Raw genomic sequence first — 27156 nt, forward strand, 5'->3', positions numbered from 1 at the left:
TGGACATGGCAGGCACCCCAACAGAGAGCGTTCCTGGAGACGAAGAAGGAACTAGAGTCAGAGACTGTGTTAGCCCAATACAGCCCAAGTCATGAAACCATGGTATCAGCCGATGCTTCTTCCTATGGAATGGGAGGTGTGGTGACACAAAAAAAGCCAGACGGTGAATGGAGACCTGTAGTTTTCATTTATAAAAAAAGAAGTCTGACCAAGGCCGAATCGCGATACGCCCAAATAGAAAAAGAGGCTTTAGCTGCAACCTGGGCATGTGAGCGCCTGCGAGGATACTTGAGTGGGCTGGATTTTACTATAAGGAATGATCACAAGCCACTTATAACCCTCCTGAAGTCCAGAGCACTGGACGACCTCCGTCTGAGGATTATCAGATTCAGACTTAGATTGCTCAGATTTAATTTCAACATAATCCATGTCCCAGGCAAAAACTTAATAACAGCTGATGCCCTGTCGAGAGCGCCTCTTCCAGCCACAGCTATGGAGACAGAGCAAGACCTGGAAAAGGAATGTAAAGCTTACCTGGACAGTGTAGTAGAAAGCCTCCCAGCCACACCAACAAAGCTAGAACAGATTAAGAGGGCACAAACCTCAGACAACACATGCAAACGTCTCAGTCAATACATTGCAAATGGCTGGCCCGAACACAGACGAGATGTACACGAGCTGCTGCTGCCCTACTGGCCGGATAGGTCAGTTCTGCACGATGGAGGATTACTCATTAAAGGTGAGAGACTCATAATACCTGAAAGCATGAGACCTGATATCTTGCAGAGACTTCACCAGGGACATCAAGGTATCAACAAATGCCTAGCTAGAGCTAGAGAATCAGTCTGGTGGCCAGGCATTACATCTGCTGTGAAGCAGATGGTGGAGAGATGTGAGATTTGCGCACAGGAAGCTCACACAGCAGTCGAGCCTCTGCTCACTACCGACCTCCCAAACAGACCATGGCAGAGAGTCGCGACAGATCTTTTCCAATGGCAGAATGGGAACTATTTAGTCATACTACTTTTCTCGTTTTATCGAAGTTTGCAACCTACTCAACAGCACATCAGCAAAACTTATCTAGGAAAAGGAACAGTCAAAGCATCATCTCTCTCATTTGATGGGAAGGCCTTTGTTCCAAAAGTGGCAATACCGCTGCAAGACATGGAAACAAAATGTTGTGATCCAGCAACACGGCTCAAAGAACCTTTATCATCTCAACATTCACAGGGTGAGCCTGCGTCTAGAAAACATGGTGTGCCATTATTTCCATTTGGTGATCCAGACAGAACACAACATCAACATGAAAGCAATCAAAATCTTAATTACAGTTCTGGAAATGGGGATCATAACATATTGGACATAATGAGGAAACAAAATTAAATAACAACTTTATTGATTCGACAGCAGTGCTTTTCCTCTTTACCTAAAAGAGAAATTCCAGTTTTCAATGGGGACCCACTGAAATATCATGCATTTGTGAAGGCTTTTGAAAATGGAGTTGAAAGAAACACACAAAGCTATAGTGATTGACTTTATTTTCTGGAGCAATACACAAGTGGCCATCCAAAGGAACTCGTTTGAAGTTGTCAGCATCTCAATCCTGAGAGAGGATACAAGAAAGCAAAGACATTGTTAAAGGAGCAATTCGGAAACGAACAGGAAATTGCACATGCCTACATGGAACGAGTTCTCTCATGGCCCCCAATTAAGATTGATGATGTGAAATTGCTTCAGGATTTTAGCCTTTTCCTTAGAGGATGTTCAAATGCAATGGAGGAAGTACAGTACCTGGATGAGTTGGACATTCCAGCTAATATGATCATGATCATCAAAAAATTGCCTTACAGACTGCGGGACAAATGGAGAACCACAGCCTGTGAATTACAGGAGAGATGCAGCCAGAGAGCTAACTTTATTGACATTGTCAAATTTGTTGAGAGACAAGTAAAAATACTAGGTGATCCTGTGTTCGGAAACATTACTGATGCTCCATCACCAACAACAAGTAAACGTGTGAACAAGGAGGGAACACAGCCTCATTTCAAATTAAAAGGGAGTAGTTTTGCTACAGCTGTTGCTCCACTGGATAAGATGGAAAATGTGAAAGTAAATGACCCTAGCGTGCCAGCACAGAGAAAGAGTCTTTGTTGTGGAGGTGGACACGCTCTAGCATCATGCGTACAGTTGGAACAAAAGACTCACAGAGAGAAGATTGGCTTCTTAAAGGAAAAAGGCGTCTGTTTTGGCTGTTTGTGTATTTGACACATCAGTAAGAATTGTAAAAAACGGATTCTCTGTAAAAGATGTGGTCTTAAGCATCCAACTGTGTTACACATTTATCCAAAGGAAAACAAAGACCCTTCTAACCTTATGGATGAAGAATCAAAGAGTGTAGTGGACAACACACTTGTGTCAAGTGGCTTAACAGGGGCTGGTCATTCGAAATGCAAACTTCCTATTGTTCCAGTGCAAGTTAAAGCAAAGAAAGGCAGCCAGATACTTTCAACTTACGCATTCTTGGATCAAGGGAGTACAGCAGTTTTTTGCACAGAGAACTTGAGGAAGAAGCTTGGCCTCACTGGAAGGAAAACTCAGATACTTTTAAGAACAATGGGCCAGGAAAGAATTATGAGTAGCCACGTTGTTGTGGGTTTGGAAGTGGCTGGACTTAAAGAGGAGAACTTCTGTGAGCTTCCAAAAACATATACCCAAGAATGCATGTCTGTATACAGAGGAAATATCCCTACACAACAGGATCTACAAGGCTGGCCTCATCTGAAGCACATTCATCTTCCAGAGATAGAGGCTGATGTTGAGTTACTGATAGGAACAAATGTTCCTAAAGCATTAGAACCCCTGGAATTTATATGTAGTGTTGATGATGGTCCCTATGCAGTTAGAACCATGCTTGGCTGGACTGTTAATGGACCACTTACAGGAGAAAGTGGAAATGTAATGGATGAGGAACTGCCAGAATTAAGTGTGAACAGACTCTCAGTGATCAATCTGGAGGAGCTCTGGCAACAACAATTCAAGAATGATTTTCCTGAATGTAACACCGAGGAGTGTCAAGGACTGTCAAGGGAAGATCAGAAGTTTATGGAATCTGTTACGAGCTCTGTAAAGCAACGCAATGGTCATTATGAGATCAGCTTACCTTTGAGGGAGAAGGATCTTAAAATGCCAAACAACAAAAGGTTGGTGGAGCAGCGAGCTTTACAGCTGAAGAAAAGGCTTCAAAGACATTCACCCTTTCACACAGACTATACTGCCTTCATGGATGACCTTATTGTCAAAGGCTTTGCTGAACGGGTGCCTGAAGAGGAACTACAACGTAGTGATGGAAGGGTTTGGTATATCCCGCATCATGGAATCTATCATCCCATGAAACAAAAGATAAGGGTTGTCTTTGACTGTGGAGCCAGTTTTCAGGGCACATCACTTAATGCAAAGTTGCTACAAGGTCCAGATTTGACCAATTCACTAATTGGGGTGGTGACTCGTTTCAGAAAAGAACCAGTGGTAATCCTGAAAATCCTGAACGATCTCAGCAAAAGAGCATGTGGCTGGGATGACATCATTCCTGAATCAGTTGCCAAGGAATGGACAAACTGGTTGCAAGAACTGCAGCTGGTTGAGAACTTCAGCTTCATGAGATGTTTGAAACCAACAGACTTTGGAGAAGTAGTCAGTGCACATTTACATCATTTTTGTGATGCAAGTGAGTTTGGATATGGGACCGTCACTTACTTGATATCACAAAATGAGAACGGCAGAGTACACAGCGCCTTCCTTATGGGAAAATCAAGAGTGGCTCCTTTAAAATCCGTAACGATTCCTCGCATGGAACTTATTGCTGCTACAATGGCAAGCCGTATTGATGTGCTATGGAAACGAGAACTGCATATGCATTTGAAAGACTCTGTGTTTTGGTCAGACAGTGCATCTGTGTTGAGATATATTAAAAACGAGACCTCAAGATTCAAAGTGTTTGTTGCAAATAGAGTTTCAGAGATACGGAAAGCTTCAAATGTCTCTCAGTGGAGATATGTTCAAAGTTCAAGCAATCCTGCAGATGTGGCCTCTAGAGGTTCAAGAGTGGATGTTTTCCTTAAAAACACATTGTGGGTGTCAGGGCCTCCCTTTCTGCTTAGCCCTGAAAGTGAATGGCCTGTTACCTTGTACAAAGAGCATAAGGTTTCATCAGAGGATCCCGAAGGTCAAGAAGGTCAAGAAGGTTGTTGAAGTCAATCTGTTGCAGATGAGAGAAACTCACAATCCAGTGACTCGGCTGTTTGGTTATTTTTCTTCCTGGACTCGTCTCAAACGGTCTGTTGCTTGGATCTTGAGATTTAAGAACTGGCTTTGGTCCTGTTGTCAGAAAAAAAACATTTAACTGTGGAGCTCACCAAAAAGGGTTTGTCTGTTGAACAACAAAGTCAGTGGCTGAAGGATAATATGGACAAGATCAAAGGAGAAGTGAACCATGGCTTTTTAACTGTAAATGAAGTAGAAACAGCTGAGCTGGAAATAATAAAGTTCTCCCAAAAAATCACCTTTGAGGAGGAGATTTCAAGGCTTAAGGAAAGCAAAGGTGTAAAAGCCACTAGTCACATTCATAAACTCTGTCCAGTAATAGAAGATGGGATTTTGAGAGTTGGTGGTCGGCTAAGAAGATCATCCATGCCAATGGAATCTAAACATCCCATAATACTAGCCAAAGACCTCCACATTTCAGATCTTCTTCTGAGGGACATCCATCAACAAACGGGGCATGGTGGACGTAATTACATGCTATCCAAGCTGAGAGAGAAGTACTGGATTACCGGTGCTAGTACCGCAATCAGAAGGATTTTGTCAAGATGTGTTATTTGTCGAAGAATAAATGCATCACAAATTCTCCAGCAGATGTCAGACTTACCGCCTGATCGATTAACTCCAGATGAAATAATCTACGCCAACCCATGTTGGCGTAGATTATTTTGGGCCGTTTGAAGTGAGAAGCAGGAGAAGCATTGTGAAAAGGTACGGTGTTATTTTCACCTGTCTCACAATAAGAGCTATCCATATTGAAGTTGCAGCTTCACTAGACACAAACTCCTTCATAAATGCTCTTAGACGTTTCATAGCAAGGCGTGGTCAAGTTAAAGAGCTTCGGTCAGTTAATGGGACAAACTTCATTGGAGCAGAGCGTGAGTTGGGAGCAACTATTCAAGAATGGAACCAGTCACAAATCAATGGTGTCCTTCTTCAGAAGGGATTCAAGTGGACATTTAAATCTTCCTGCTGGTTCGCATCATGGAGGAGCTTGGGAGCGACTGATTAGATCCATATGGAAGGTCCTCAATTCCACCTTAAATGTGCAACATCTAGATGAGGAAGGCCTTCACACGGTTCTTTGTGAAGTAGAAGCTATACTTAATAGCCGTCCAATCACCAAAGCCTCCACAGATCCTGATGATCTTGAAGCTTTGACACCAAATCATCTGTTACTGCTGAAGACTCAACCTTCTTTACCACCTGGAAACTTCCAGCAAGCAGATATCTATGCACGAAGACGATGGAGGCAAGTTCAGTATATGTCTGACATGTTCTGGAAGAGGTGGGTTAACGAATACTTGCCTCAGCTACAGGAGCGTCAGAAATGGTTGAGGACTAAGCGCAATCTTGTTCCTGGCGACATTGTGCTTATTATGGACGGGACAGCACCTCGCAATTCTTGGCTGATGGGAAAAGTTCTGGAAACCTTTCCAGACAGAAGAGGATTTGTACGTCAAGTGCGTATTAAAACAAAGTACAGCATATTGGATCGTCCAATAACCAAACTCTGCCTGCTCCAAGGAACAGAAGATGAATGAAGAATAAAGTTGAAGGAGTACCTGCTAACTACGACTAATAGACTCAATCTACTAACCTTTGATTAAATCCTGATTAGAACTTCTGGACTTTAATATATATATATATATATATATATATATATATATATATATATATATATATATAACAGATTTAATCTTTATGTCTCCTACTTATTTTAAGAATGTAATTATTATGTAATGACTTAATAATTAGGGGCTGGTGTGTAGGAGTCATAAATTAAAAGATAATTTGATCTTCGTTTGTCTGGGTTTAGAGTTGTTTTGTTTTTGTTTGTTGCAGAGGTATGGGTAAATAGGAGGTGGGCGGAGATTGCTAATTGGGTATATTACTCACCTGTTGGTGTGTCACTAGAGAAGAGTGGGTGAGTGGGCTGCTGTATTTTTTGTTGACCGCTATACAGATCGCTGCGATTAACCCTTTTGTCAAGATATTTTGGATACGTTATTCGTTTACTTTATTTTTGTCAATAAAGTTCACACATCAGCACTGTTGGATCTCAGCGGATTCCTCTTTTTTGTCAACGAGGGTGTCAAACAAGGAACGGCCCGACCTCAGCCTCTCAGCAACCTTTTTTTTATCTGAAGTTGCTGCAATAAGCAACAAACCTTCAACTGGAGACACCGTACTCAAACCCTGCCACCTCTTCAGCCCGAACAGCAGGTGTGGATCAGACCCACACGCACCAGAGGGACGGTTGTGGGGCCTGCACCTACACCGCGCTCATATGAGGTGGAAACCCCGGAAGGAGGACGGATGCGGCGCAACCGTTCGCACCTCAGAGAGGTACCAGTACCTCCAACATCAGGTGATGTGACAACGACTAGGTCAGGGAGACTGGCCAGGGCTCCTGAACGACTGGACCTTTGAACAGTATACACACATGCACACCATGGTGCACAAGGAAGAAAAACAATAAGACATGTTAAAAAGGAGAAAAACATCACTATTTCCTGTTGTCATGTTTGCCTTGAGGTGTCGGGCCCACATGCAGAAAACGCACTCGGTAACACAGGTCAGAATCAAAGGATTTTATTTAACTCGGGTGAACACGGAGCGCAGCGCTAGTCTGCGGGACGGGGGAACGATGACGGCTCGAACTACCCCGGGACCAGGGGACCGGACCAGTCTAAGGAGGTAAGGGGACGTGATTAGTAGTGGCAATAAGTGAAAGATAAGGCTATAAACGTAAGCTTACCACGAGGATTGGATAACCGAACGGGGAGGCGGTAAGGAGGACTCAGCTGGGTTGTCTTGAGCAGGCGTTCGGGTCGGCGGAGAGCGGGGCGAAGGGGTCCGAGCAGCACCGAGGAAATCCAGGGGTCCAGAACAGCGAGAGGAACCGGAGAGAGAGTTGGTGTGGCTTGCGTCCAGAATAGAGGTACGTCTGATAGAGCCGGGAGGGCTCGAGAGACACGCGGGGTTCACGCAGACACAAGGGAACCTTGAGAGACAAAAACGTAGAATTAGCTTCTAGAAAATAGGGCTGGCTAGAGGTCGAGACTGTCACGCATACTGCAACGAAAACACTCTGGCGTCCTCTCGCTGTTCGAGCGCAGTTCTTGTAGGACGCTCAGATGCTGCCGAATGAGCCACAGGTGTGCGCACTCCGCCCACCGACCAACCACGAACACCTGTGGAGAAGCAGAGGTAACGGAGCTGGCAGCAAGCTGCACAGCCCTGCCAGCTGAGTCCTGACACCACCCCCCCCTCAAGGGTCGCCACCTGGCGACCAAGAGGAGGAAGTGGAGGGACGGGAGGAGAGGAATGCATCAATGAGAGATTGGTCAGGAATGGAGGAACCGGCGAGCCAAGACCGCTCCTCAGGACCGCAACCTACCCAGTCGACGAGGTACTGGAACCCCTTACCTCGCCGACTGGAGGCCACAATCCGCTGGACCTGACGTCCCTGATGGTCCTGGGCGGGTGGAGGGGGTTCGGCCGGAGGGCACAAGGAACTAGTGAAGACAGGCTTGATCTGTGAGACGTGGAACGTGGGATGAACTCGGGAGTGAGACGGGAGACGAAGACGAACGGTCGTAGGGCTGACTATGGAGGTGATCTCGTAGGGGCCGGCGAAGCGTGGAGACAACTTCCTGGAGGCTGCTCGGGAGGGTAGGTCTCGTGTGGAGAGCCAGACTTGCTGACCGGGACGGTAATTTGGGGCTGGGGTGCGTCTACGATCAGCGAATCGGCGGTTCTGTTCTGCAGTGTTCTTGAGAGCTTGTGTGACCTCAGGTACCGTTTCTATGCATTAGACCCTCTTTGTACCAGGTCAAGGAGGTTGCAAAGAATAACAGAGGCACGGTTTCCCATTAGATATATAATTTATTAAATATACAGGTACCAAGAAACAGAAATCAATGCATTTTATGGTACACAAAAACTAACTAGTTTAAAAGTGAGCGCCTATGCTGGTCTGGAATCCTGCTAACTGTAAAGAAAAGTTAAAAACCCAGTTGAATTAAGTAGATCCCTTGGGAGGGGGGGAGAACGACTACAAAACACAAACTGAATACACCTTAGTGTTCCCCAACAAAAACACACTCACTCCAAAAACCCTGGTGCATATAATAATACAAAAAGAAAACAAACTCTCCTCCCACTAATCCCCTTAACTCAATCTGAATAAAACCAGCGCAGGATCCAGGGACAGCATAGGGCCCCCGGTGGGTCGAACCCGGACAACCACCAAAGAAACAGCAAAACAGAACTAAAATTCCAACTGAAACAGTAACAGGTCAGCCTCTAGTCTGGAAAAAACCAGTCCACAGTTCTTTGTGTTTGCCTACAAAAAGGGTTGCCTTACAGGAATCCTCTGCCTCGAATGTGCTTTCCTTACCCCTTTTGCCCCCTTTTAACTGGAAAGGCTGATTGCCTCTCATTAACTCCCAGCTGCGCACGATCCCAGTGTCCTCCATATATGGCAGGAGGGAGAGTGTGCAGCACTATGCTTCTGGGACAGAATGCCCCGGCTACAATCGAATAGTTTGAGTCCAGTAATGCCTGCAACGGGTGATGTGGTCTTTCACTGAGGGAACTGTTACTCGTGGGTTGTCGTCAGGAAGCAGAGGGGGCTGATAGCCTAGAGAGATCTCGAAGGGGGACAGGCCAGTAGCTGTGGAGACGTGACTGTTGTGTGCGTATTCGACCCAGGGGAGAAACTTATTCCAATATGAGGGGTTCTGGGAGGTGAGGCAACGGAGGGCGGTCTCCAGCTCCTGGTTCATCCGCTCTGTCTGACCGTTGGTCTGCGGGTGGTAGCCGGAGGTTAGAGTGTACCGGGCCCCAAGGGCCACGGCAAACTCTTTCCATACCCGGGAGATGAACTGGGGACCACGGTCAGACAGAATCTCCCGGGGGATCCCGTGGAGGCGGAACACGTGTCGAACCAGGAGCTGGGCCGTGAGGAAGGCGGAGGGGAGCTTACGGAGTGCGATGAGGTGGCAGGCTTTAGAAAAACGATCAATGACTGTGAGGATGGTAGTCATCCCCTGGGACGAGGGCAACCCGGTGACAAAGTCCAAGGCAATGTGGGACCAGGGACGTTCGGGGATGGGTAGAGGCTGTAGGAGGCCTGCAGGTGGTCTGTTCAATGGCTTATTTTGAGCACACACGGGACAGGAGAGTACAAAAGCCTTCACATCCTGGGACAAGGTGGGCCACCAGAAATGGCGGGAGATGAAGGTGCGGGTTCGGTATATGCCAGGATGGGCGGAGAATCTTTCAGAATGCGCCCACTGGAGCACACGGGAACGAACAGAGGCGGGGACATAGTTCCGGCCGGGTGGTCCAGTACCTGGGTCAGGGTCTGATTGTAGGGCCTGAGCGATCAAGTCCTGAATCTCCCACTGGAGGGCACCAAAAACACAAGATGAAGGGAGAATGGTGGCTGGTCTCTCTTCAGAATCGGGGGAGGAGTAAAGGCGGGACAGAGCATCAGGCTTCTGGTTCTTAGATCCGGGGCGAAAAGTGATGGACAAATTAAAACGAGAAAAGAAAAGGGACCAGCGGGCTTGTCTGGGGTTCAACCTCTTCGCTGTCTGGATATAGGCCAAGTTCTTGTGATCGGTCCAGATAAGGACGGGCTGCTCGGACCCCTCAAGCCAGTGTCGCCACTCCTCCAAGGCGAGCTTGATGGCGAGCAGCTCTCTATCCCCCACGTCGTAATTGCGTTCAGCCGAGGTCAGGCGCCGGGAGAAAAAAGCGCAGGGGTGTAGCTTCTGGTCCGATTCTGAGTTCTGGGAGAGGACCGCTCCGACTCCAGTATCGGAGGCATCAATCTCCACCACAAACTGTCTACTGGGGTCAGGATGGAAGAGAATGGGCGCTTGGGAGAATCTTTTCTTGAGATCGGTGAACGCAGAGTCTGCTTTGGGGCTCCATGTGAAAGACGTCTTGGTGGATGTGAGTGCGTGGAGAGGAGCGGCGATCTGGCTGTACCCCCTGATGAACCGTCGATAAAAATTAGCGAAGCCTAGGAAACGTTGCAGTTGTTTTCTGGTTTCGGGAACCGGCCAGTCGAGTACCGCCTTAATCTTCTCCGGGTCTGAACGGACTTGTCCTCCCTCTAGGATGAGCCCGAGAAATGACACTGAGGACTTGTGGAACTCACATTTTTCCGCTTTCACAAACAGCTTGTTCTCCAGCAGGCGTTGGAGGACCTGTCGAACATGGTGTTGATGCTCTGAGTGGTTACGGGAGTAAATGAGGATGTCGTCTAGATAAACAAAAACGAATACGTTAAGGAAGTCACGGAGGACATCATTGACCAGAGCTTGGATCATAGCTGGGGCGTTGCACAGGCCAAAAGGCATAACTCGGTACTCGAAGTGTCCCAGAGGGGTCTTGAAAGCCGTTTTCCACTCGTCCCCCCGACGGATCTGCACCAAGTGGTAAGCATTACGGAGATCTAGTTTGGTAAAGACCTTAGCTGACTGGACTGGTTCTAGGGCGGAGGAGAGTAGTGGAAGGGGGTATTTGTTTTTAACAGTTATCGCATTCAAACCCCGATAATCGATACACGGACGCAGAGAACCGTCCTTCTTGGACACAAAGAAAAAACCTGCCCCTAACGGGGAGGACGAGGCTCGGATCAGTCCTGCCGCTAAAGACTCCTTTATATACTTTTCAAGGGCCTGACGCTCAGCCTGAGAAATATTATAAAGGCGGCTAACCAGCAATGGGGCACCCGGCAGGAGATCGATCGCACAGTCGTAAGGCCGGTGCGGCGGCAAGGAACAGGCTTGAGATTTACTAAAAACCTGTTTAAGGTCGTGGTAGCACTCGGGTACTAGTTCTACTAACTCAGGATCCGCCTGGACGGACGACTGCGGAATGGCCTGACAGGGAGGGACTGCAGACTGTAAACAGACAGCATGGCAATCTGAGGACCAGGACTCTACCCGACGGTCCACCCAATTGATGTGCGGGTTATGCCGCTGTAACCAAGGGACACCGAGTACTAATGTGGCATGTCTTACTGGAAAAACAAGAAACGCTAACCGTTCTCTGTGATTACCGGAAACTACTAACTCAAGTGGTCTGGTACTATGGGTAATACTAGGAAGGACCCCGCCATCTAGTGCTGAGACGTGAAGGGAAGAATTCAGCGGAACCGTCTCGAGTCCGGCCCGACGGACGAAAGCACTATCGATTAAGTTAAAATCACAACCTGAATCCACCAGGGCTGATAATGAAAAGGAGTCACGAGAAGAGACTATAGTCGCTTTTAAACAAAGTCGCGGAGGGGAAGAAGACGTTAACTGAGGCTGGTCCGTCGGCTCCTCCGCTACAGCCGGCGGACATGATCTTTTGGCCGCTCTGGGCATTCCCTAATAAAATGGGCGGGGGAGGCACAGTATAAACACAGCCTCGTGGTCATTCGCTGTTGCCTCTGCTCAGGAGTCAACCGAACCCGGCCCAATTGCATGGGTTCTGGAGGCGGAGGAAGGGGTTCCGCTGGACTAGGTGGTCTTCGCTCGGGGGGTTGAGGACGGAAGACGAGAGGCCCGAGAGGGCGACTCTTAGAGCGGGAGCGGAGACGATTGTCTAAACGGATGGCCAATGCAATAAACTCGTTGAGAGTGGCGGGTTCCTCCTGACGTGCTAGCTCATCCTTAAGGGACTCATCTAACGCCTGAAAAAATACAGTTTTTAAAGCGCGCTGCTCCCAGCCAGCCGCAGCGGCCACTGTGCGGAACTCAACAGCGAAATCAGCAAGGCGTCTTCCCCGCTGCCGGAGAGCTAAAAGCCGCCTGGAATCCTGAACCTGATCTACCTCAGCTGCAAAAACCATCTTAAATTCAGATAGGAACTCGTTAAAAGTGCAGCCAAACTGCTGGCAATCGGGGAACCGGGCCTCTGCCCACCTGAGAGCGCGGCCCGTGAGTAAACGTAAAATAAAGGAAATCTTAGCCTCATCTAAGGCAAACAAACGAGGGGATCGATTAAAAACTAAGGAGCATTGGAATAGAAACCCCCCACAATCACTACTGTCTCTGGAGAATTTCTCCGGAGCGGGGGAGGAAGTCTCGGGACCGGGTGGTGACGTCACCGTAGGTGGAGCTGGGTCGGAGGCGGAACTAGGAGGGGCCGAGACAGCGGGCTGCTGGCTAGCACTTAGCATAACAGTTAGCTGGTTGATCTGACCGGCTAAGCTCTGTAAATGGCCCTGCAGGCCTAAAACAGTGGACTCTAAGCCCCGAATCTGATCCTGTTGGGCCGCTAACGCCCCACCGAGTGTGTCTGCTGGGTCGCTTTGGTGGCCAGAGTGTTCTTCTGTCATGTTTGCCTTGAGGTGTCGGGCCCACATGCAGAAAACGCACTCGGTAACACAGGTCAGAATCAAAGGATTTTATTTAACTCGGGTGAACACGGAGCGCAGCGCTAGTCTGCGGGACGGGGTACGATGACGGCTCGAACTACCCCGGGACCAGGGGACCGGACCAGTCTAAGGAGGTAAGGGGACGTGATTAGTAGTGGCAATAAGTGAAAGATAAGGCTATAAACGTAAGCTTACCACGAGGATTGGATAACCGAACGGGGAGGCGGTAAGGAGGACTCAGCTGGGTTGTCTTGAGCAGGCGTTCGGGTCGGCGGAGAGCAGGGCGAAGGGGTCCGAGCAGCACCGAGGAAATCCAGGGGTCCAGAACAGCGAGAGGAACCGGAGAGAGAGTTGGTGTGGCTTGCGTCCAGAATAGAGGTACGTCTGATAGAGCCGGGAGGGCTCGAGAGACACGCGGGGTTCACGCAGACACAAGGGAGCCTTGAGAGACAAAAACGTAGAATTAGCTTCTAGAAAATAGGGCTGGCTAGAGGTCGAGACTGTCACGCATACCGCAACGAAAACACTCTTGTAGGACGCTCAGATACTGCCGAATGAGCCACAGGTGTGCGCACTCCGCCCACCGACCAACCACGAACCCCTGTGGAGAAGCAGAGGTAACGGAGCTGGCAGCAAGCTGCACAGCCCTGCCAGCTGAGTCCTGACACCTGTTTGAAAGTTGAAATGTTTATTAGGAAAGACATGTTCTGGTTATTGAAAACTAAAGGTTTAAGTAATAGCCACAGTGAAATGGAATGTCTTCTGTTAGCCTCTCAGGTTACATCAACTGATGAATATTTTACAATGATTTGAAGTTCTGCCAAAACAGTTAAACTTTTATCTAAAAGGGGGAGATGTAATGGCATGATATGACCACTTGGTGGCACTCTGAAGAGGTGATGTTGGAATGTAGAACAAAAAATAAATAAATAAATGTTATCTAGTTACATCCTGATCATTGTGTCCTTGAATACAGAGAATATAGGAACAATACAAGAATCTTACCTGAAACTGCTGGCTAAGTGTGACAACCTGGCGAAGGCGATTTGTAACCGAGTCTGATGCTCCTGAACCCACTCATGTATGCTGCCGTTTACAGGATTTTTGACTCGACCCAACAAAAAGTTTACCGGGAGACGTGGTTCTTGCCCGAACATCAGATAGAAGGGCGATTCCCCTGTCGAGTGATGAGGAGTCGTGTTATAGGCATAAAGCGCTTGAGGCAGGCATAAAGACCAATCTCTTTTTCGGAAGCTGGGCAGTGTACGCAGCAAATTGTGAAGTGTCCGATTAAAACGTTCACACTGCCCATTACCAGAAGGATGGTAGGGGTAGTGCGTAACTTCACAATGCCATACATTTCATAGAGCTGCTGGATTAAGGCACTTTCAAAATTACGGCCCTGGTCTGAATGCAGGCGTGCAGGCACTCCAAACTTTGCAAACCACTCTGAAACTAGAATCTGAGCCACTGTAGAGGCAAGCTGGTTGCGAGTTGGCACCGCAAGTGTATATTTGCTGAACACATCTGTCGTGACGAGAACATTCTCTACCCCTGATGAGGTTTGCTCCAGCACTGTCAAGAGCCAAAATCTCATTTGGCTTTGATGCCAAGAGATGCCCCATGAATGCAGGTGCAGTTGGATTATCCTTAGCAAACTGACATCGCTCACAGACTTGGCACCACTGTGTGACTTCCTGGGTCATACCTGGCCAATATCAGCGGGAGCGAAGGAGGACTAAAGTCCTTTCTATCCCTTGGTGACCATGCTCCTGATGAACCTGAGTGAGTACATCCTTCACTAAAGCCCTAGGCAGGAGGACTTGATATAAGAGCTCACCCCCATCTGGTCTAAACACCTGCCGATACAGCAGCTCATCCCTCTCAACAAGACGATTCCATTGGCCCAACAGAATCAGAGCAAGGGAGGAGAGAGCTTGCCGCTCTTCTCGAGTAGGCTTCCGTTTCCTTTGCCAGAAAGGCCAGGTTTCTTGCAAGACTGGGTCAGCTTGCTGTAGGATATGGAGGTCAGCTGATGCCAGATCCGGAAACACTGTGATCACAGACTGTGCAGCCTGAGTTCTGCCTTCTTGTAGGGCTTGCTGCAATGTTACAGGCAAGGGAGAACTTGAAGTTATGAAAATCCCTTCTATATTAGCCTGGGGTTGACGTGAGAAGGCGTCAGTATTTATGTTGGACTTGCCTGAACGATATTTTAGCTCAAAATCAAAACAAGCTAATTGAGATACCCAACGCTGTTCCACTGCTCCCTGCTTTGCTGTGCCCAAGTGACTAAGAGGATTGTTGTCTGTGAACACAATGCATTTCTGGCCAAGCAAATACTCCCTAAACTTGTCAGTCATGGCCCATTTAAGTGCCAAGAGCTCTAATTTCGTTGAGCTGTAGTTTGACATATTGCGCTCTGGTGGCCACAGACCATGGCTGGCATAAGCAATAGGTCTCACTTTGCCATTATGTTCTTCTGAGAGCACTGCCCCCATACCAACATGACTTGCATCTACCTCCAATATGAAAGGCTGAGCAAAGTTGGCGTATGCGAGCACTGGGGCACTGGTTAGCTTTGCCTTTAAGGCATCAAAGCTGTGTTGGCACTCATCATCCCAAAATAAAACACCTGCAGGGAGAGATTTTTTATTCTTGCCAGAGTACTCTGCAACCCTTTGATGCAGTGGCACAGCAAGTTTGGCAAAACCCTCCACAAACCTCCGGTAGTAGCTGGCAAACCCTAAAAATGAGCGTAGCTCAGTGACATTAGCTGGAATTGGCCAGTCAACAACAGCGCTAATTTTCCCCGGGTCTGGGGATACACCCTCATGGGAGATTACATGCCCCGGATAGGCCACCTCCCACTGGAAGAAACTGCACTTAGCAAGTTTGACTTTAAGTCCCTCATAATGCAAGCGACCAAGCACTGTTTCTAACCGCTCTAAATGCTGTTCCACACTGGATGAGAACACCACAATGTCATCCAAGTAAAGAAGCAGTGACTGGCCCTGTTGGTCGCCAAACATTCTTTGCATTAGTCTTTGGAAAGTGCTGGGTGCATTACACAAACCAAATGGCATCCGATTCCATTCAAAGAGCCCAAATGGGGTGCAAAAGGCTGTCTTTGATCGACCCGCCTCAGTCACAGGAGCCTGATTGTACCCACTAGCAAGGTCCATTGTAGAAAACCAGCATGCACTGCTCATTGATTCAAGAGACTCTTCAATGCGGGGGAGTGGGAATGCATCTTTTCTAGTTTTAGCATTAAGCTGTCGGTAGTCCACACAAAGGCGCAAACTACCATCTTTTTTTCGAACTAGGACAATTGGGGATGCATATGGGCTAGAACTTTCCCTGATTATTTGATTTTCGAGCAGCTGGTTAATATGTTCTTTCACCAACTCATACTCTGAAGGTGGAATTCGTCGGTAACGCTGCCGCACCGGGACGTCATCAAGGAGAGGGATGTCATGGGTAATCAAATTTGTACACCCCAAATCCTGGTCATGCGTGGCAAAAACAGACTCATGCTTCCTCAAAAAGGAGCGCACCCGTTCCTGTTCATTAGTTGACAGGGAGGATAGGCTCATGGCATCGATGAGATCCAATACTGAGGTAGTAGTGGTCTGTGACGACACTGTAGCAACCACTGATGGGATTTCAGTCACGCAGGATGGAAGGCTAGCCACCCATACATTATCTAAGGTACCCATCAATGTTCGTGTATGAAGGCAAACATCATTATCCCCAACATTTACAAGGGGGACAAATGCAGTTCCTCTAACCACCTTAACCAGTGTGGGTGATGCCAGTAGTCCAGCAGGCAGAGTACTGCCTAGAACAAGTAGCTTGAACAATCTTAATCGTTCCTGCTGGAATGCATATTACACCTTTTCCTTTAACTCTAACACTACCAAGTTCAGCTCGAGGAGGGGTTATCTCAGCAGCATGGCATTTCTGATTAGCATCAAATAACACAGGAGGAGGACCAATAACGGGGTCTGTATCAAACAGAGCAGCCCCATACTGGCCAAACAACTCTTGATAACACCTGCGGAGGACATTCATTCTCAAAACCTCGGGAGCTGAGGGAAGACCACTACCGTGAGGCTGTTTGACAACCAAAACACCACAATAGGGCATCACCTTACCACAGAGCTCAATGGTCAGCTCCAAATAGCCAATGTAGGGGATGGCTAGACCGTTGGCTGCTCTTAACTGCAGCCAATGACAAGCTTTTAAGCGTTCCTCCCCCCATGGTTCAAAATGCTTCCGAAACAGCCCCTCTGTGATGGTGGATACCATTGAATTATTGCACTATTAGTCCTTCCATGTCCACATCAATATATGGACATGACGCAATTAGTTTAGCACCATCCTTTGGTTCCTTAAGAACATTGGTTGAGCCCAAAGGTAACCCTACTGAGCTTTGGCTCCTCAGCCCAGTGGGTACTAGTTTTCCGAAGGCTGTGAAGGGTGGGGCAATGTTTGAACAGAGGGATGTGGATGGTTAGGAACCCTAGTTCAATCTGAAAAACTCACAGAGAAAGAAAAGGCAATTAGAAGGATTTTATTGATACAATATTTTAAGTCTTTGGCGCTCAGACCTCGGCAGGAACATTAATGCGGAATTATACTTTAATATGCATAAGTAGATGTATGAGAACAGGGATGTTCCCCCCCAGGTCTGAAACTGGTGGTGGAGTGGAGATAGAAGAAGTTTGTTCAGTCCATATGGTGATCTGTTTAAGATAGATGTCCAACTTGATAAACACAGGTTTGCATGAACTGTCCATGATGAGCAAGCTTGAAGCGACTGTGGAGAGGAAAAACTCCCCTTTGGGAAGAAACCTCTGGCAGAACCGGGCCCAACATGGTGGTCTTCTGCCGGACCAATAACGAGGTGATAGGGAGTGCTGAAGACTGAAGGGAGAAAACACTCTGATGGCTTGAGGATGGAGGAACGTCTTGGAAGCTAGATGAACTCAGCTATGATGGTGGAGAAGGGGTTGGGGGTGGGTTGAATCGGACATCTGATTCGAAATCCGACATGCAATCCGTTTGCGCTTGCTGGTTAGCAGGCTGAGACGTGGATTTGAAGTTGCTTTTAAGATGAGCGCGGGATGCTGATTGGCTTCATGGAGGTGCGGTTCGTAGCTGATTGGCTCACATCAGAGGCGGATCGGACTCTGATTGAATGGAGGCAGGCGATGAGTTTCTTCGATTGAACTTGCGCTTCAGCTTCATTTCAATCTGAAAAACTCACAGAGAAAGAAAAGGCAATTAGAAGGATTTTATTGATACAATATTTTAAGTCTTTGGCGCTCAGACCTCGGCAGGAACATTAATGCTGAATTTTACTTTAATATGCATAAGTAGATGTATGAGAACAGGGATGTTCCCCCCAAAAATGCCGAGGTCAGAGCGTCTGTATGCTCATAAGGCAGTGTGACGGGATAGTGATTTAAATGGGAGATGATTAGGTGAATGAAATGAAAGAAATGAACAAGGAGAAGTGAAGAGAGATGCTTTCTTGCGGAAGATGTCTTGCGTATGCTTTCTTGCGGAAGATGTGAGCATAGATGCTTTTCTTGCGGAAGATGTCTTGCTTATGCTTTCTTGCGGAAGATGTGAGCATAGATGCTTTTCTTGCGGAAGATGTCTTGCTTATGCTTTCTTGCGGAAGATGTCTTGCCTATGCTTTCTTGCGGAAGATGTCTTGCAGATGATGCACATAGAGAAATGAGTGATTATGACAAGATGCAACACAGGTGACAGGATGCATGACAGGATGCATAACAGAATGCTTGACGCACGCATGAGAGAACACATGACAAGACGCAGGACCAGATGCGACAAGACGTACGAGAGAGTGCAACAGGATACATAACGAATGCATGACAGATGCATGAAAGGATACATAACAGAATGAGTGACAGGATAAACTGACAATATGAGTTACGATATGAATGAAAGTATACATGTGATGAATGATGATATGAAAGAAGCATGAAAGATCAACAATATGATAGGAGAGTTACGGACTGTGGTGATTATGAATGATAAACTCAATTCGAAAGAGTGAAACATGAAGGGTCTGGCGAGACATGTGAAAAGTTCAATCCACCACCAGTATTTGCAGTTAGATTACCTTAGAGCTGAGAGGGCATTGAGCAGCTAAAATGAATGGATGCTCAGAACGATGTGTGAGGCATGATGATGATGACCATGGCCCATTGTTTGAGTGATCAGGAATCTGTGAAACAATTATAAAGAACCCCCCCCCTAAAACCTACGGATGGCAGCATCCGTACATTTGTAAACACATCCACGACAGAAAGGCATTATAGAAATATATTTCGATCCAGGCGAGAAGCAGACCAGACGGTCAGAACGGCAGCTCTCAACCAGAGTATCCTGTTCAAGAAGGAAAGAACAAATTTAGTGAACTCGAGCTGCTTGGAAATAAAGCGTGACTCTGGCAATGATGCATTTGTGAGATTGAGGTGACCGAGCGAGGAGGGCAGCTGACGGTTGGAAATAACTGATATGGAATGAGACTGATATCTTGTGAATCAGAAAGCTGAACTGCAGGCAGGAAGCCATGCTGGAACCAAGTTGAGATCAATACCTAGAACTCAATTTGCAGGCCGACAGGTTTAATTTGAGAAAGGACAAACTGAGAATAGTGAAAGGAAGATCTATGAGAGGAAGAGACCACAAGATGAATGAATGAAGAGGATGAAGATGGGTAACATGTCTTAAGACATAATTTATCAAATAATGTTTGTTTAACTCATGAATGCATAAACTGCCGAACGCATACTAAATGCTGTCATGAACGGATTAAGCTATTTAGCTCATTCCATGATGTTTGAAATGAAAATAGATTCTTTACTACATTCTGATAAAACTGATGATCTTCATTACTTATCAGCTTAATTAGCCTCACCAGTCTGCAGACAGGATACGTAATTTAAAACTAATGTTATGCAATAACGGCATGATAAATAATTGATCTCGGGTTGAATTCTGAACTGTGGTATGGGGAAGGTAACAGGAATTCTGTCCTGCTGCAACATGAGACCCTCAATGCTTGGACGGCCTTTCTTCCCACCGGGGTCCTGCTGAAAACCCTCTTTACAAATAAAACCTTCCTCCCACAGACAAAGAGCTCTCTTTTCTTCAGCTCACTCCTGCAGACTTCTTTAGCAGCTCTCACAGAGCAGACAAAGAAGGCCAACCATGAGGCCTGGTCGGCCCTGACCAACACACAAGCCAGCAGCTGGGAAAGGTGCCTGGCCAGCCACGCTTGATCCAGGGTCTGCTAGACTCGACTGCCTGCTTCAGCATCTGGAGAGGCTCTCATCGCCTGGGGAACATGTCCGGGCAAATACAGAGCCAGTTGCTGTCCTAACCTCACAACTGGTAGCAGGAGCAAAGATCCCGCCACCGGAGGAGCGAACCCAGATGGAGCAGAAAGCTGTGGAATTCTGAGGAAAAACCCTGCTCAAATTGGACCGCAAACGGTTAAGAGAACGTGCTCACACCAGGCCTCCGACCCGACCACATGGCAGCAAAGCCATTATTTCAACAAATAATGTTCTGTTTAACTTGGGCCCCGCATTGTGAATAAATTGAAATACATGGCAAATGTCTAAACTCCATTCCATGTTCTTGGAATCAGACTCTCAGTGAACAAGGATTCACAGAGTTATCCTGATCAACCACCCTTGTTTGTCCTTTCTTTGTTTTGTTTGCAAATAGTTCCTTAGCCTCTTTCTATCTTCATTTTGCCCAGTAGCCCGACCAAGTCTCACCAACCTAGCAAAGAAGATTCACCAATTGAACATTGTGCTAATTCAGGCAAACAGCATCACATAGTGATGCTCTCCGGATGTTCATTTTTACCTGTTACTAAATTCTTGTCACAATCCCGGGCATAATGTCCAGGTCGCAAACATCATCAACAGGTAGGGGGACCATGCCGAGATGAAAAACTACGTCGGGGTACAGAGGTTTGCAAGAGTGTGATATTTTTAGTCAACAAGTCAAGTTGTTCTTGTTGCCTTTTTAACAGCTCCATCATCTCTTTAAACTCTGTCTGTGTAGGTGTAGTTTCCATCCTCTTACTACTAAACATGGCGTATTGCACTCCCATGGCAGAGGGGACAGAGTTGCTCCGGCCACGTACACTAGCTGGTAACCCTTCAAGCTCCCACCTTATTGCCTCTCCTCTGACCTCTAGCATTGTTGCCTGGGGATGTTGGCGTACATACTTTTTCAAATCACGCTGCAAAGAGCCATCCAGTACATGTTCAATAAACTGGTCCCGTAATAATATTTCAGCATTAAGGATATTTCCAGGGGCCTGTTTCTTTACTTGCTCCATAAGACCAAGAAGAGCCAAGGAGAATTCTAACAAGGTTTCCTCATCCTGCTGCCTTCTTGAAAAGAAAGCCTCTTGCAGAGCAACATAAGACTCTGTACATCCATAAAGCTCCTGGAGAATAGAAATTATCTTATCGGGGTCCCCTCGTTCTAGGCTAGGCTGATACTTAATTTCTTCCCGTGCTTCACCATCCAAGTGGTCAAACAAAAAAAATGCCTGTTCTGTAGGCAACAAATGCCGTGCCCTCATGCAGGCCTGTGCCTCCTCCACCCATTTATTCAAACTTATTCCTGTTCGCCCTCTAAACATGGGACATTTTCGGTCACGTGGTATAAACACCAACCTTTCAGTCACTGGAGCGACAGGTGGTGCGAGAGGAGCTACTGGGCTAGAACCCGCGGTAGAAGCACAGTCCAGTCGCAGCCTCTCGTTGTCTGCTTTCAGCTGAGTAATGACATCCCTCAGCTGCTGTAGCTCCTCCTCCATCGTGACACTTATAACAGTTTACTCAGAGTGAACACTGCTGCTCTGCCCTTTAAAAAAATAAACACAAAAGAACACAAAACCCACACTGCTGCTTTAATTTAAAAAAAAGAAAAAAAAGTTAAACACTGAACCGGTCTCAGCTTCAAGACAGTAACAAATCCTGTCAACAACGCCACATGTGACAACCTGGGATGGGCAAGGCACCCCGGGTTGTGAACTGAGAGGCAACAAGACAGTCCAGCTCGAATTACAATTTTTATTTTACAAAGTAAGTCTTAAAATCACAATCATGTAAAACATAGCTGGGCCAAGAGTTGTGGTCAACAGTGGAAACAACTGGAGGGAAACTAAAATAAACAAAACTCACATCATGAAACAAGCAATGCACCTCAAACCAAAAAGAAACCACCCCCAGAGGATCCACCACCACAGCTCTGACAATCAGCTCCTAGACACAGAATGTTAAAATATATAATAAACAATACATAAACAACAAAAAAACAAATGTTCCTTGGGCAATTTTAGTATGGCCTTTCAGTGGCAGCTGAATCAGGTCCCGCTTAACTCCAGAATCAGTCTTTGGGGAATCACATCGAGCAGCGGGCCAGGCACATGCCGACAACCAAAGCAGCCAGCGACAGCAGTAATGCAAAAGAGCAGGGCAGAGCAGCAGAATCACTGCAAGCACATTTAAACAAAAACAGTTAACACAGCATCCTAAAGCCATAACATACAGAACAGACACTACTCACCACTTGGAGCTGGACTACAGCTCATTGGAGGGAAAGCCTCTTGACCTTTGCAAAAGTCACCTATTTAAATTCAGGAAGCCATGTTAGCACCAGGCTAAGCTAATTTAACTCCAAAAGGGCCAAATCAGTGCTTGCGCTTACCGTCACTTATAAGTTGTGTCGATCTGTGGTTCGGTATAAAACTATCCGTGCTGCCGTGAAGCACAGAAAACACAGACGTAGACAGCCAGGGACAACCAATGCCTGAAGTCAGAAGGGTGCACAGTAGTAGAACTGAGGCTTTTTATAGGAAACAAGCCCATTTGAGAGACCAATCAAAAAGCATGATCTTGATTGGTTATCTACCTCACACTATACTGCCACATAAGGATAAGCGGAAATACAGTAAGATTGCTATTCATGCTGGGGGTAATGACACCCGGTCACGCCGATCGGAGGTCACTAAAGTTGGTGTTGCTTCGGTGTGTAAGTTTGCTAAAACAATGTTGGACTCTGTAATCTTCTCTGGTCCCCTGCCTGATCTGACCAGTGACGACGTTTAGCCGCATGTCATCATTCAACCGTTGTTTGTCTAGGTGGTGTCCTGAAAACGACGTGGGCTATATTGATAACTGGCAAACTTTCTGGGGAAAACCTGGTCTGCTCCGGAGAGACGGCATCCATCCCACTTTGGATGGTGCAGCTCTTCTTTCTAGGAATCTGGCTGGATTTATTAGTTCTCCTAAATGCTGACAACCCAGGGTCCAGACCAGGAAGCAGAGCAGCAGTTTAACACACCTCTCTGCAGCATATGTACTGTTACCTGCCCATTACTCTATTGAGACGGTGTCTTTCCCACGGCCAAAACTTAACAGATCAAAAACTGATCTAAAAGGAACAAATCCTAAAAATCTAATAAAAATCAATACAGCTCACCTTGAACCAAAAAATAAAACAATTAAATGTGTTCTATTAAATATAAGGTCTCTACTTCCAACGACTTTGTTAGTTAATGAAGTGATTTCCGATAATCAGATTGATTTATTTTGTCTCACAGAAACCTGGCTACAAGAGGACTCATTAGTATAAATGAGTCAACTCCCTCCAATTATTCAAATTTCCACATTCCCAGATCTGTGGGAAGAGGAGGAGGAGTAGCAACCATCTTTCAGTCTCATTTATTAATTAGTCCCAGGCTGTCATGATATTTTTCTAGGATGAACCCGGGCACAACGCGCACACACAGAGTTGGATTTTAAGAGAGTTTATTGTACGATGTGGATGGTGGATGACATGAGGAACCAGAGTCTATTACCAGGCGGAGTTGTAGGGTGCAGAAGCTGTCCGGCAGGAGTAGTGTGGAGAGACTGACCAGGAAGTGATATTTCAGCTGATGACTGGAGACCAGGACGGAACACAGGAGTCGAGAACTTGAGACCAGGGCGGAACACAGGAGTCGAGAACTTGAGACCAAGACGAAACACAGGAGCCGAGAACTTGAGACCAGGGCGGAACACAGGATTCGAGAACTTGAGACCAGGACGGAACACAGGAGCCGAGAACTTGAGACCAGGACGGGACACAGGAGCCGAGAACTTGAGACCAAGGCAGAGCGGCAGAGCCGACGACTGGAGACCAAGGCAGAGCGTCAGAGCCGATAACAGGAGACCAAGGCAGAGTGCCGGAGCTGGTGACTGGAGCCCAAGGCAGAGCGGCAGACCCGACGAACCCTAGACTGCGGGCTGAGCTGGAACGGAGTCTCTGGTGGTGAACTGAGCTGGAGTTACTGGCTGTGGATTAAACAGGACTTGAACCTTTACGGACCGGCGAGTAAGAGCAGACTGAGGTGAGTAGATATAGTGGTGAGAGCAGGTGGAAACAGTCCGAGGTTAATTGCAGCCTGACAGGTGAAACCAATCAGGCTGCACTGGGAAGGGCGGAGGCAGGAAAGCTCAGGCCAATTAATAACTACAGTTCTTTTGAACATTTAACCCTCAGTTTCCCTCATCCAAATTGCAAAGCAATAAAACCTCTTCTGTTTGATGTTTTGTATCGTCCACCAGGCCCTTACTCTCAGTTTTTGGATCAGTTGTCAGACTTCTTATCTGATTTGGTGATAAACACTGACAAGGTTATTATAGTGGGTTATTTTAACATTCATGTTGATACAAAATGTGATAACCTTAGTGTAGCCTTTAAAACTATCCTAGATTCTATTGGTTTTGCTCAAAATGTGCATAAACCGACGCACTCTTGGCTCCATACTTTAGACCTTGTGCTGACATATGGCATTGATTGTGAAGATTTAACAGTATTTCCTCACAACCCTGTCATATCTGATAATTTTTTAATAACATTTGAGTTTAATCTAACTGAGTTCTCCACCCCCAAAAGAGCATTCCATTATAGTAGATCTTTACCGAACAATGCTGCATCAAACTTTAAAGAGTCTGTCTCCCTTTTAATATCGCCAGTATTGCAGAAATACCCTGCAGATAGCAGCAATGTTGTTTCTTCCCATTCACAAAAACAGTCAGGTCCATAAATATTGGGACATCAACACAATTCTAATCTTTTTGGCTCTATACACCTAAAACTCTAAACTCTAAAATTAACTCTAAAATATTTCTAATTTTGGCAATATTCTGGAAGTAAAAAAAAGTAAACTCTGGAAACCTGTTTAATGTGGGATTTAAATGACATGTCTTGGTCAAGAATAAAACCAAGATTTTTACTTTAGATTTTTTACTTTACCAGAGGCCAAGTTAATGCCATCCAGGTTAAGTGATTGATTAAGAAGTTTATTTTTTGAGGACTCTGGTCCAAAGATTACAACTTCTGTCTTGTCAGAATTTAAGTACAGGAAATTTAAAGTCATCCAACTTTTAAAGTCATCAAGACATGCCTGTAGTCGAAGTAATTGATTGGCTTCATCATGATCTATGGATAAATATAGCTGAGTGCCATCAGCATAACAGTGGAAATTAATCCCATGCTGTCTGATAATTTTACCGATCGGAAGCATATATGTAGTAAAGAGAATTGGCCTACGGACTGAACCCTGTGGTACTCCACAAGTGACCCTAGAGTCTGAAGAAAACTCATTCCACCTGCTCACACCTCTATAAGAACTCACCTCAGTTTGTCCATAGTCACCGGTTCGTCTCCAGTCCTCTGAACATCATGCCTGTCCTGTTCCTGTTCGTGTCCTGGTCCTATTCTTGTTCCTGTTCCTATCTGTTCCCATCAGCCAGTTCCTGTACCCTTGCAACCTTCGTCTGGTAAATGAGTCTGGCTTTCATCATCCACTTCTTGCTGCTTCAATAAACTCTGGAAACTAGCTCTGTGTGTGTGTGTGTGTGTGTGTGTGTGTGTGTGTGTGTGTGTGTGCTGTGTTCTGGGTTCATCCAAGACAAATCATGGCAGAACGAACCGGTCAAAGGATGAACTCAGTCACACACAGAGCTTGGTGCAGGAGCTGGCAGGCCTCTGGATTCGTCTCGCCTGGATCGCTGTTCTGCGATGCCTCGCTTCTGGTTCGTCTCTCCTGGGTCGCTGTGCTGCGACGCCACGCCTCTGGTTCGTCTCACCGGGATCGCTGTTCGTGATGCCCCGCCCCTGGTTCGTCTCACCGGGATCGCTGTTCGTGATGCCCCGCCTCTGGTTCGTCTCCCTGGGGTCGCTGTTGCGACGCCCGCCTCTGGTTCGTCTCGCCTGGGTCGCTGTTGCGACGCCCGCCTCTGGTTCGTCTCGCCTGGGTCGCTGTTCTGCGATGCCTCGCTTCTGGTTCGTCTCGCTTGGGTCGCTGTGCTGCGATGCCACGCCTCTGGTTCGTCTCACCGGGATCGCTGTTCGTGATGCCCCGCCCCTGGTTCGTCTCACCGGGATCGCTGTTTGTGATGCCCCGCCTCTGGTTCGTCTCCCCGGGGTCGCTGTTGCGACGCCCGCCTCTGGTTCGTCTGGTTCCGGCTCTCTCAAAGGTTCCGGCGCTCTCAAGGGTTCTGCGCTTACAGAGGGTCCTGCGCTCATGGATTCCGACGCCTTCCCTGCGCCCACTTGGTTCCTGCGCCGACAAGGGATCCTGCGCTCCTGAGTTTCTGTGCCCGTGAGGTTGCTGCACCCGATGGGTTCCAGCTTTTGTTTTGTTTTTGCCCGCCATCCAGATACCCCCCTCCACCCGCCCAGGCAAGGAGGCTGTTGGTCGTCTGGAAGCCGACCTTGAGGGGTGGGAATGTCATGATGAACATTTCTTGCTCCTTCCCCAGTGCAACCCTGATTGGGAACACCTGTCAGGCTGCAATCAACCTTGGACTCATTCCACCTACTCACACCTCTATAAGAACTCACCTGAGTTTGTCCATAGTCACCGGTTTGTCTCCAGTCCTCTGAACATCATGCCTGTCCTGTTCCTGTTCGTGTCCTGGTCCTGTTCCTGTCTGTTCCCGTCTGCCAGTTCCTGTACCCCTGCAACCTCCGTCTGGTAAATGAGTGTGGCTTTCATCATCCACTTCTTGATGCTTCAATAAACTCTGGAAACTAGCTCTGTGTGTGTGTGTGTGTGTGTGTGTGTGTGTGTGTGTGTGTGTGTGTGTGTGTGTGTGTGTGTGTGTGTGTGCTATGTTCTAGGTTCATCCAAGACAAATCATGACACTACTGATCACTTATTTTACCATACCAGAGCTATTGTGTAGAAGTGATGTCCTACAGGACTTCACTCAAATCACTATGAACACTAAAGAAAAAAAGCCATTAGGGTGGTTCATAAGCCTTGCTATCATGACCACACTAATCCATTATTCATTAATTCTTGCTTGCTGAAGTTCTCAGATCTGGTA

The 27156-nt window shown here is 47.0% G+C and overlaps 1 protein-coding gene and 1 long non-coding RNA gene across 2 annotated transcripts in view; one reads left to right on the forward strand and one right to left on the reverse strand.

Moving 5' to 3' along the window:
- Positions 1-27156, forward strand: part of aoc2 (amine oxidase copper containing 2) — a 105471-nt gene that overhangs the window by 67693 nt on the left and 10622 nt on the right. The gene's annotated exons all lie outside the window — the stretch shown is intronic.
- On the reverse strand, positions 21188-22558 carry LOC105933118. Its single transcript, XR_004928406.1, has 3 exons — positions 22484-22558; positions 22343-22402; positions 21188-22268 (listed from the first exon to the last, which is right to left on the reverse strand). It is a non-coding gene; the product is annotated as an uncharacterized LOC105933118 (long non-coding RNA).

This window comes from Fundulus heteroclitus, unplaced genomic scaffold (genome assembly GCF_011125445.2).
Source record: "Fundulus heteroclitus isolate FHET01 unplaced genomic scaffold, MU-UCD_Fhet_4.1 scaffold_139, whole genome shotgun sequence".
In the NCBI taxonomy this organism is placed as follows: Eukaryota; Metazoa; Chordata; class Actinopteri; order Cyprinodontiformes; family Fundulidae; genus Fundulus; species Fundulus heteroclitus.